Source organism: Peromyscus californicus, unplaced genomic scaffold (genome assembly GCF_007827085.1).
Source record: "Peromyscus californicus insignis strain IS unplaced genomic scaffold, ASM782708v3 Scaffold_2__1_contigs__length_46816999, whole genome shotgun sequence".
Taxonomy (NCBI): domain Eukaryota; kingdom Metazoa; phylum Chordata; class Mammalia; order Rodentia; family Cricetidae; genus Peromyscus; species Peromyscus californicus.
The window spans coordinates 18,055,721-18,067,600 of record NW_026294540.1 but is presented as its reverse complement, the minus strand read 5'-3'; the positions used below and the strand labels follow the sequence as shown (position 1 = coordinate 18,067,600).

At 48.1% G+C, this 11,880-nt stretch overlaps 1 protein-coding gene and 1 long non-coding RNA gene across 5 annotated transcripts in view; one reads left to right on the top strand and one right to left on the bottom strand.

Moving 5' to 3' along the window:
• On the top strand, nt 1-11,874 carry LOC128121082 (uncharacterized). 2 transcript variants are annotated; one of them, XR_008222061.1, is made up of 6 exons: nt 1-1,315; nt 1,534-1,658; nt 6,475-6,538; nt 8,161-8,196; nt 10,976-11,176; nt 11,731-11,874. It is a non-coding gene; the product is annotated as an uncharacterized LOC128121082 (long non-coding RNA). The 2 variants fall into 2 exon arrangements; XR_008222060.1 differs by having other exon boundaries at nt 8,106-8,196.
• Nucleotides 1-11,880, bottom strand: part of Glt1d1 (glycosyltransferase 1 domain containing 1) — a 69,296-nt gene that overhangs the window by 1,719 nt on the left and 55,697 nt on the right. The gene's annotated exons all lie outside the window — the stretch shown is intronic.

Below are 11,880 nucleotides of genomic sequence, written 5' to 3'. Positions count from 1 at the left end.
GACAGGAAGTGAATGAGAAACACACATGAGCGATGAGTGGAGGGGAACCCGAGGACCCGTCTGAAAGCCTATGTCTGCACCAGTTCCTGGTCATCCACGACCACTCCATCCCCTACGTCAGACTCACAGCCTAGAGAAACAATACTTCAGTGCGGGACCAGGGCGGTGCAAGCATTGGGATTAAGAAACACTGTATAGGTCGGGCTGGAGGGATGGCTCAGTAGGTAAAGGCGCTTGCCACCAAGCTTAACAACCTGAGTTCAATCCCCAGGATCCACATGGTGGAAAGAGAGAACCGACTGCCATACCTTGTCATTTGGTCTCCATGTGTGTGCTGTGGTATGATCACACCCACACTCATACACACACAAATAAAAATATTTGTGTGTTCGTGTGTGTGTGTGTGTGTGTGGACACAGACACAAATATGTGTATACACACAAACACACACATGCATATGCCATATCTACGACCATATGCTCACACTGTTCTGGCAGTTTTGCAGTGGCCAGTAACTATAAGAAGCAGCATGCACGAAAACACACACACACACACACACACACACACACCCCTATACAAATTTGTGCCCATAAACACCTGCCGTGAACGCCCAGGGAAAAACCCTAGAGCTGTCAATCATGTCTCTCTCCAGTCTTCCCTAGTCCAACAAGAATTATCTCTTAAGCCTATTTCTGCAGGGGGAGGTAGTTGCACAGAGACTCGCTCATGGTCAAAAGTGCTAAGGATAAGTGACTCAGCCTCAGATGGGATGTGTTTATCACACCCTCCAGGTTCAGGGAACACGGTGTGGGGTGTTAAGATTGTAAGAGCTGAAGGAAGGGGTACAGCGCTGTGAAATGTTGCGGTTGTGGAGCATTTTCTAAATTATTGCTGCTTAATGTGAGAGGGTCCAGCTCACTGTGGGTGGTGCCACCCTTGGGCATAGTTGCTGTAAGAAAGCAGGCTGAGAGCCGGGTGGTGGTGGCAGCTCATGCCTTTAATCCCAGCACTCGGGAGGCAGAGGCAGGTGGGTCTCTGTGAGTTCGAGGCCAGCCTGATCTACAGAGCGAGTTCTAGGCCAAGCCAAGGAGCAAGCCTGTAAGCAACTTTCGTCTACGGTTTCTGTTTCGGTTCTTGCCTCCGGGTTCCTGCCCTGCGCGAGTTCCTGGCTTCCCCCAACGATGGACTGTGATCAAGATTTAGAAGCCACAAGAATCCTTTCTTCCCCAAGTTGCTTTTGGTTCATGGTGTTTTATCACAGCAGTGAAAGTTAATATGAGAAAGAGAGTTATTGTCCTTAGTGGTGTCGCCACTGGTAAGGAACCCATGCTCATGAGAATAACCACTGGGTCACACAGAGGAAGGGGAAGAGAGGGAGAGAAAAGGGACTCATTGGGAAGAGAACCAAATGGGAGTAAAGGGGGACAGGAGGGTGTAAGTGAGGAGTATGGTCCGAATACATTAACTATATGTAATTAATATATGCTAATGAAAGAACTTTAAAAAAAAAAATCCTGTCTTCTTTCTTTGCAGTGACCCAGGAGTCATGTTTTCTTCCCTCTTTTTATGGCCACAGCCAGAGACCGTCACCTCACACACTGGACACAGAGAACCTCTTCCTACCACAGGCAACGCCTGGTGCAGAAGGAAGCTCTCAGGTTCAGGGTCAAGTCTGTGTTTAAGTTCTGCACTACTTCACCCCCATGTGTGGCTCCCAACACGCTAGTTACCACCTCTGAGCTCACACTGATCCTCTGGGAAGGAGCAAAGGCCACTGTCCCTGCAGGCCGAATGCAGAGCGTGGGAAGGACCTGGGTTTTTGTTTTGGCCCCTGTAGCTTCCCTTCAGACCATGTGTGTATTATTAATTGAGACACTGAGAGGCTCCTGCTGACCAGTCCTTCATTTCAAAGCCTTTCAAAATTAGAAAATTAAAATGTATTCTGATAGCAAAGCTTGCTTAGGGAGAAGAAGGGAGCACTCATTATTGATTCTGCTTGCATGGAGTTCTCAGGAGTGCTGAGCCAGGAGGCCGGGGTTCAGTTCACAAACTCCCCTTCCTGAAGTAGACAAGGAGGCTTGAGGATGGGGCTCAACTCTCCACTACAGTAGTGGCAGCAATTGCTACAGAATCTCATGCTGAGAGGGCTGGGGCAATGGCTCAGTCAGGAAACTGCTTGCCTTGCCACCATGAGGGCCTGAGTTCCATCACCAGCACCCCACGGGAAGGAACCGCCACGTGGCAGCACACAACTTTGTAGTCTCAGTGCCAGGGAGGCAGCGACAGGTGGATCTCCGGGGCTCACTGGCCAGCTAGCCTAGCCTACTTGTGAATTCTAAGTCAATGAGAGACCCGGTCACAACTAAAAACAAACAAGCAACCAGGTGCAGTGTCTGGGGAACAGCAGGGAAGGTCATCCTCTGACCTCCACATGCACCCCACCACCTGAATGCATATTTGTGCCCACAACACACACAAACACGCACGTGTGTGCGCACGCACACACACACACACACACACACACACACACACAGACTCTCATGTAGGCACTCATAAACACTTAATTACTATTATTCTCTTACTCCCTCAGCTCAAGTAAATTCCAACCAGGAGACAGTGCCTCAGAGTTTACTGTCAAGAAGGAACATCCACATATTCTCAAAATTATTGTTAATTAAATGTTGAATGCCTTTTATAGCTGGCAATATAAATAGCAACATTTATGTGGGTGGGATTTTATTTTTATGTATTATGTTACACATTTTCTAGTAAATTGGTGCTCTTTTCACCATAAAAACACAACATATTTATTCTCACTGCGTAGCAGAACAGCATTCTTATTAAAATTATTTGAGGGGCTTAGCACTTGGGAATATTACTTTACGATGCCGGCCATATCTGTGATTTATCTGATGTAGAGGATTGGGGCTGAAGCTGGGGCCCTTGCTTACTACTGCTGCAAAATGCAGGGCGATCTTAGAGCAAAATCCTGAATGACAGGGGATAGGTTCTGATAAAATACCCCTTTGTTTGTTTGTTTATTTGTTTATTATTTTCTCAGCAATGACGTCTGGGAAGAGGGCTTGAAGCAAGAAAGATCAGAGGTAGAAATCGGATGTACCTGATGGCTGCCTTAATGAGAACTAGGGAAAGGGGTGGAAAGAAAGAAGAGAAATAGCCAGACCAAAGAGAGAGAGAGAGGGGAAGGAAGGAAGGAAGGAAGGAAGGAAGGAAGGAAGGAAGGAAAGAAAGAAGGAAAGAGAAAGAAAGGAAGAAAGAAAGAAAGAAAGAAAGAAAGAAAGAAAGAAAGAAAGAAAGAAAGAAAGAAGGAAAGAAGGAAAGAAGGAAAGAAGGAAAGAAGGAAAGAAAGAAAGAAAGAAAGAAAGAAAGAAAGAAAGAAAGAAAGAAAGAAAGAAAGAAAAGAAAGGAAGAAAGGAAGAAAAGAAAGAAAGAAAATCTTACTCCTGGTTCTGCAGTGACCATCTCCTGAACCAGGATATCATCCCTGTGAGTGGATGAGCTACCTGCCACTCAGTCATTTGCTCTTGGTCAAGGACTGTCTGCTAAGCCAGCTGCCACATGCCCCCATCCCTCATGCGAGGGTCTTCTTTACATTGTAGATCTCTCACTCCACTTGTTGGAGTCAAGTCCGATTTCCCCTTCCCGGAACTGCCAGTGGACAAGACCGGGACCTTGCTTTTATCGGCACGGGGCGTCAGAAGTGATGTTGTTTTGACTTGCAGGCAAAGCTTTGAAGAAGGAAACTTCAGTAGACTTTAGAGGTAAAATCTAGCTTTAGTTTTTGCTTTACTCTCTCAAGTCTCCTTGGAAAACGATGCAGAAAGATGCTTGGGGCAGCCACATCAAGGATACAGATACAATGCCACTTCAAGAGGAACGCCATCCTGGACCACCCGGCCTCCTGATCAGCTATAGCAAAAGTGGACTCACTGGGCTGGCAGCTGGCCTCAGCTGGCCCAGCAGCAGTACCTCCATGGGACCCAGCTGCGTAATCAGCCATGAACACGCCAGCCTGCAGCCCAGTCCTTACTTCCTCCTTCCTCTCAGATGAAATAACCAGTTTCTAATGTAATGTGGTCCAGGGAGAAGACTCAAGCCCAGCCGTGTCTGTCCATACTGACTATGGTGCCGTGCGTGGCAAGCACATCATGGGGTAAGCCCAGCCCATTCCTTTGACTCAAGGACAGAGAAACCCTGAGAGTCACTCCCAACCAGCAGAAGCTGCCAAAGGTCAGGAGCTGGGATGCCTTTGACTGGTCCACACTCCATGGCCTCCCATGAGTCCGGGCTATGTGTGCGACATCAGACTGCCTCTCTGAAACCTACCAGGGGCCACCACAGCAAATAGACCAAAGAACTGCAGGGCAAAGGCCACAGCAAGAGGTCTGTGGAGTGCGCACACCAAATCGGGGCAGAAGCCGATTTGCAGTCAGTCAGCCTGGAGCAATCACAGGTTCCGCACGGCTGTCACCCCAGAGCACGCCAGAGTGCTGACTTAACCAGGTCAAGCGGCTTCGAGGGAGACGCTTTCCTCTAGGACCAAGGATACAATCTTGAAAGCCACCAACGGAGATCAGCAAAAGGCAGAGAAGGTGTGCCCACTAAGACAATTAAAATAAAAACCATGTACAGAAATCTGGTTCCTCGGAGAGCTCAGAAGTGAGTGATCATGGATGCTTACAAATCGGCCTTGGGAAAACCATGTGCCGCCCATCCCCAGTGAGTAGCCAGGAGTGGCACAGGCAGTGAGTCACTCAGAAACACAAAGAACACAGCCAACAAAATAAAATGAAGGTGCCGGCCAGAGCTGCCCCCAGGGTTGCAGGTGTGCGGAGCCTGGCTCAGACACCTGCATAAAGTTGTTTGTTTGTTTGTTTGCTTTGTTTTGTTTTTCGAGACAGGGTTTCTCTGTGTAGCTTTGTGCCTTTCCTGGAACTCACTTGGTAGCCCAGGCTGGCCTCGAACTCACAGAGATCCGCCTGGCTCTGCCTCCCGAGTGCTGGCATTAAAGGCGTGCGCCACCACCGCCCGGCAAGTTTGCTTGTGTTTTAAGTGGTACAAACAAGCATTGTTTGTCTTCAGATAAGTAACTGTTTTCTGTTCGCTTCCTTTCCATGTCATCCTCTATTGCTGGTAGAGACTGTATCCTTTCTTTTTTTAAAAATAATAATAATAACATTTTTAATTTATTCTTTGCAAATTTCATCTACGTATACAAAGTATCTCAATCCTATCTACTCTCTCACCCCAGCTCTCTCTCATGGTCCCTCAACACATCTTTCCAGCTTCATCTACCTTTAAAAAAAATATAATAATAATGGGGGGGGGGTAAGGGGAGCACACCTTTAATCCCAGCACTCGGGAGGCAGAGCCAGGCGGATCTCTATGAGTTTGAGACCAGCCTGGTCTACAGAGCGGGATCCAGTAGAGGCACCAAAACTGCATGGAGAAACCCTGTCTTGAAAACAAAAACAAAACAAAAAGAACTCATTGAAATTAGTAGCACATGATTCAGGGTCATCCACGAGGCTTTGAGCAACCTACCAGTAGCCACATACTCCCTCCCCCACAGCCATCAACTGCCAATGGATTCTCAGCTAGGGCTGCAGCCCTGGGAAACCCCTACCTGATCGGTGCTGGAGTTTTGATTGGCTTGATTGTGGGCGGGTCTTATGCCGGTGACCACGTATGGTGGCTTGAATGAAAAATGTCCTTCACATCATGGGTGATGCTGTTTGGGGAGGTTTAGGTGACACGGCCTTGCTGGAGAAAGTAGATTACTGGGGGCAGACTTTGAGATTAAAAAGGACTCCACTACCGCTACTGATTTGCTCTCTGCTTCATGATTCCAGCCAAGGATGGGCGCTCTTGGCTTCCTGCTCCTGCCCTGTGCACCACACTGTCCATGCCATTATGGACTCAAACCCTTTAGAACTATGAGTCAAAAAATAAAATAAAATAACCTCTTTCTTCTATAATTTGCATTGGTCATGATGTTTTATCACAGCAATAGAAAAGTGAGACGCATATCCCTGTGAGTCCTTGGGTGTAACAACCATGTCCTGCCCAGCAGACAGCATTCCACAGCTCTCCTCCTCAGCTCCTGGCCCTGCCCTCCAGGAGCTTGGGGCTGATGAGGAGGCAGCTGGCTCGTTTACAGATGGCTAAAAGAAGAAATTAAAACCGCGCATCTGGTGCTGGGGTGGGAACCTGGCGGTTACCTCGGCCAAGGAGAGCTCAGCAACCAAGAAGCTAGCAAGGGAATGGTATTCTGCTCCCGAGACCAGCCCCTGTGGGCCACAACCAGTGGGTCTGGGCAGAGGAGGGCATGGTGGGCACTAAGCAGTACCCCCCAGCCTGGCCTAGCACATGCATCACTACCTATAGGTGATGGGAAGCACAGAGGGTTCTCAGACTTGGTGGATGGAACTAAATTTTCATTATTTCAAACAGGTTCCTTTGGCTGCCCAGGACCTGGAAAGATGCTGCAATGGAGGTGGCTGCTGAAATAGACCAGGTAGGACCAGGTGCTGCTGCCTGGCAGAGATGGGACACAGTGGATATTGGGTTCGGCTCTGTCTTGGAGACAAAGCCCACAGGAAGTGGGGACAGTGGGAAATGAAATGTAAGCAGAGGCAGCAGGCAGGTGACTGGGCCCATCTTCCCCTCTAGCATTACCCTGCCTGCGACAGCCCAAGGGCATCCTCTAAGGGATACCCCAGACACCTGCTGACTTCCAGGGTACTCAGCAGCCAGCACCTTCTTTACAGTGAACTCCCACTCAGAGCAGCACTGTTCTGCTCCTATTCAGGGACACCATTCTATCTGCCACACACCTGGGTATCAAAGCGGTCCACCCACCTCTGTGCCTGGTGAGGGATCTTGCAGTGGGATTGGGTGAGCCCTCATAGAACATAGGCAGACAGAAAGAGTAAGGGATGGGAGGAAAGAGAACCCTTCCTTTCAACCCCTCTGAGCCACAACTGGCCCCTTCCCCAGGAGGCAGATCCATGTCCAACTCATTTTTGTTTGGGCGAGAATACGGAGGAGGCAAGCTTTGCACGTCAGCTGGTGACTGTGCAGAAGCTGGGATAGTCGGGGGTCACCATGGAGCTCACTGGAGAAACCATGCACCCTCTCGACCTCATATTTTGGGAGAATTCTTGACTAATAGGGTTCTCCTGATGGTGCCCCCACTCTCCTGACAGCTAGGCCCACACTGAGCCCAGGTGATGCTGAGGTCTGGGCCTGAGCTAACCCCAGGTGCAGCTTCTGTTTTCCTGAGGCGTGAGCCCCATCTGGTGGCTCTTTCCACCCAGCCACACTCATCAAGCCCAGGCTCCATGGGTCACTAGGGGCTTGATTCCCTTCAGCCAGACTGTGCCCTCTGTCTCCAGCAAAAGGGCGGGGGTCTCAGACAGGAATAGTCCCTTCTCCTGATGAACCTGGGTAAATAAAGGCAGAGAGAGAGAATCCACTGTGGGGGGCTGCTAGGTGGGACAGTGCCAGAATTCCTCTCGAAAGGAAAGCACAAGGGGAGGAAGGGAGAAAGGGAAGGAAGGAGGGAAGGAGGGAGGGAGGGAGGGAGAAGAGGATGATGGGATGGAAGAAGGGAGAGATGGAGGACAGAGTCACAGGGATAGAGAGAGGTGAAAGCAACTATCTGCATGTGTTCGGAGCAGAGTGTGTATGCGTGCGCGCGTGCGTGTGTGCGTGCCTCCATTTCCGCATCTTTCACCTGGGCTGGGCTCTTTGCAGGACCTCAGTCCCTGGGGCACAGATTCACTCTCCCAACCCTCTCATGGTAGGTGTGACTGTTAGGACTCACAGAGCTAACCCTGCATGGTGCCTGTGCACCACACCGAGAGGCTGAGCCGAACCCCTCTGACAAGCCCCGCCAAGGCTCTTCCCTGGCCAGAGCCCCTCTGTCCAACATTGGAGCCCTGGCCTACTCCTGCTGGGGCCTCCGAGCCTCCAAATGCACAGGGACTGGGATCTGGATGCTTAGTGGCTATTCAACTAACTTCTATTTATTTTTGTACACCTATTATTTGTGTGTGTGTGTGTGTGTGTGTTTTTTTAAGGCATGTAGAAATCAGAGGACAAGTTGCAGGTCGGTTCTCTTCTCCTACCATTTAGGTCCCATGGATAACACTCAAATCTTCAGGCTCGGTGGTAAGTGCCGTTTTACCATTAAGTGATCTAAATTTAAATTTGAAGATTTTTTTGAATAATCAAATCTAGAAAGTATCAGTTTTCGAAGCACTTGGCATGGCATTTTCTACTTCCAGAGAGTCTTGCCTCCATCTTCTGGATGAAGGAGCAGCATGCAACAGAAAGAAAGCCATAGTGCGTTTCAAATGGGAACAAGACCCCTGAGCACCACCACCTCCCAGCCTGGACAAATTCCCTCTGTACCGGGGAGACCGGGATGGGGGGGGGGGGCGCGGGGCAGGAGGATCAGGCATTCGAAGTCACGATGGCTATATATAGTTTGAGAACAGCCTGGGCTACATGGACATTGCCTCAAAAAGAAAAATTATATATATATGAAAACATAAGCTGGTCAGGCAGTGGTGGTGCATGCCTTTAATCCCAGCGCTTGGGAGACAGAAACACGTGGATCTCTGTAAGTTCGAGGCCAACATGGTCTACAGAGTGAGTTCCAGGACAGCCAGGGCTACACAGAGAAACTCTGTCTTGGGGAAGAAAAGAAAACAAGCCATGTTACCCACTAAGGATAAGAGCTGGCGTATAACACGCCCTTTATAAACATTAGCCACTGCCCTCATTAATATTCCAAAATTTATTTCTCTCCAGTTGTCTAAAGAACAAATAGAAACCTTCTAGAGGATAAGCATAAACTTCCCTTGAAGAGCCCAACCCTGTCAGAATATGAATTCACAGTTTCTATTAAATGTCGTATGGATCTTAATTTTGAAGCTATAAAACTAAGCTATAAAAAACACTGAGGAAAGTCACTGGACTCATTTCTTCTTAAATGGAGAAATAACCAGATTGTTGAGGTAATGAGAAATCAATGCTGAGCGGGTTTGGAAACCTTCGCTTAATTGAAATTTTCCAGAGGTGAAGTATACAAAAACAGAGATTATTCTGTGCTCACAACCATGAAATACGTTTAGTCATCAAGTTTTTAGATTAAAAAAAAAATAGATACAGATAGAGATATAGATAGATATTAGGTAGAGATAGAGATAGATATTAGTTATAGATACATATAACTATAGATAGATATATAGTTATACATATAGATAGATTTACATATACATAGAGATATACACATACATTAGATAGACATATAGCTAGATAGCGATATTAGATATAGATAGATAAGGACACAGACAGATAAATATAGATGATCCTGTAGGCTCTCCTTTTAAGGTTCCCTAAGCAAAAGCCCTGTGCCACTTAGTTTTTGACACCTTGACCCAAACTAGAGTCACCTGGGAAGAGGGAACCTCAACTGAGGAATTCTCTCCATTAGACTGGCCTGTGGGTATGTCTAAGAGTTCTCTGAGTTCGAGGCCAGTCTGGTCTACAGAGTGAGTTCAACCCTATCTCAGGAAAAAGGAGGAGGAGGAGGAGGAGGAGGAGGAGGAGGAGGAGGAGGAGGGGGGGGGGGAGGAAGAGAAAGCAGACTGAGCAGGCCAGTAAGCAATGCTTCTCTATGGTTCCTGTTTCTGCTCCTGCTTGAGTTACTGCCCTGGATTCCCTCAGTGATGGACTGTGTGAGCAGGATGTGTAAGCCACATAAAACCCTTTCCTCCCCAAGTTGCTTTTGGTCATGGCGTTTACCACAGCAATAGAAAACAAACAAATACAGCCCTTTCCTTCCAGATTCCTCTCTATGCTCCTGCAAGTAGCTGTCACAGGGTCGGGGGGTGGGGGGACGCTGGTACAGGGTCTGGCTTTAACCATTCATTGTCAAGGAACAAGGGCTTAGGGGCAGGTGCTGTCTCAGAAGCTAGAGAACCACACAATGTAGAGACCCAAATCCTGAAAGTGGGCATCAGATCTCCATTTCACAGTGGCAGGAGTCACTCTGAAGGGTTGAGCCCTCTAAAGGGGGCAGAGAAGAAGGCTGCAGACAGAAAGGCGGCCACAAATAAAACCAGTGGCTGAGCACCCAGTTCCACGTAGCTGTCACCAAGGATGAACTTCTGAGCCTCCTAAATGCTGGATTTATAGACACACACCGCCATGTCCGGTTTCATACTATGCTGGCGCCTAAACCCAGAGCTTCATGCATGCTAAGCTGGCAATCTACCAACCGAGCCACATCCCAGCATCTAAAATGATCCTCTTTCTAGAGGTCAGTACAGCCATGGTTCTTCCATCTCCACACCCAGCTATGCTGCGTGGTCCATGGGTTTCTCATGCCCTCTTCCTCCTTCAAGTTTATATGGTGTCTGGCCAAATTCAATGTTTATATTCCACACACCAAATCTCTTTCTTCTGCTGCCCGTCCATTGGAGCTATTCTGAGTTCCCAAACTCTGCCCAAGGTTCCTGGCTATATACCCCACGCCCTTACACAGGCCCGACCTTCCCAATCTCTCTGAACTCTTCAGTCTTTTATCTTCAGCCCTACATGGGGAGATCATGTTTCTTTATGTTCTCAATGAAGAAATAACAGCTAATACAGAAGGAGTAATTATATTTAGCTTGGATTCAGAGAGCATTTGTGCTTACACATTATTTATGTCCTATGCATTTCATATATATATTTTAACTCCCAAAGCTGGTGGTCTGACAGGACAGTTCTTCTTAATAAATGAAAAGCTGATTCTCATACATATTTGAATGCATATTTGAAACTACATTTGCCTTCTCTGCAGCCAACCAGTGAGTGTTTAAATCTGAGTTCCGCAGCAGTTGAGATGAATACAATGCCAGCCTGGAGTTCCTTAAAATGTGCATTATTTGTTTTTCAGGCCATGTATCCCACCACGCACTGGGTATAAAGTCTGACGGAGATGATGAGGACAACGAAGTATGTGCGACATCCGTGTCTCGCGCACCATTTCAGAGTGTGAAGAATCACAACTCTCCCCACATAGAACCAGGAAAACCTGCTGTTCTAAACATCCTTGGTAAAGCCAATGTGAAGACGCTGAGTTGAAACACATCTGCAAGTAAGTTCTGTTGTGTGTGTGTGAGTGTGTGTGTGTGTGTGTGTGTGTGTGTGTGTGTGTGTGTGTGTGTGTGTCGGGGGGCGGGGGAGGCTGTGTCTGTGGTTCTTAGTGGCTTGTGCTGACCTGAGAGGACTCATGAGAAAGGCGGGGAGCTGTGCCTCCAGACCCCAGAATGCACATAATGTCACAAGGTACCTACCAGGAGGCTAGAGGTGCTGTTCTTCTGCTCCACTTCTGCTCCCCAGACAGTCACTTAAGAGAACTCCTGTGCATTTGTTTTTTGTATTTTTGTTTGTTTATGTGAGGTTAGTTATGTTTTGTTTGGGTTCTTTTAGAGAAAGTGTCATGTAGCTCAGGCTGGACTCGAACTAGCTACATAGCAGAGGTTGACCTAGAACTTCTGATGCTCCTGCTTCTACCTCCTGAATGCACTTGGACAGGTGTGGACTACCATACCTGGTTAATGCACGCTGAGCAAGCCCCTCAACCAACGTAGCTAAAATCCTCAGGTCAGAAGTAACCCTGGATTTCTAAAAAGCTGCATGTCCCTCCAGGGTGAGAACAGAAACCACAGAGCTTGGCTGGGCAGCTCTACCTCCACCTGGAGCTGGGAGGTTTACAAGGAACCCAAATTTACAGCCGTCCTTCATACAGGCTGATGGAAATCACACCAATAAGGCAAACACGGGAAAAGGACTCTCTAC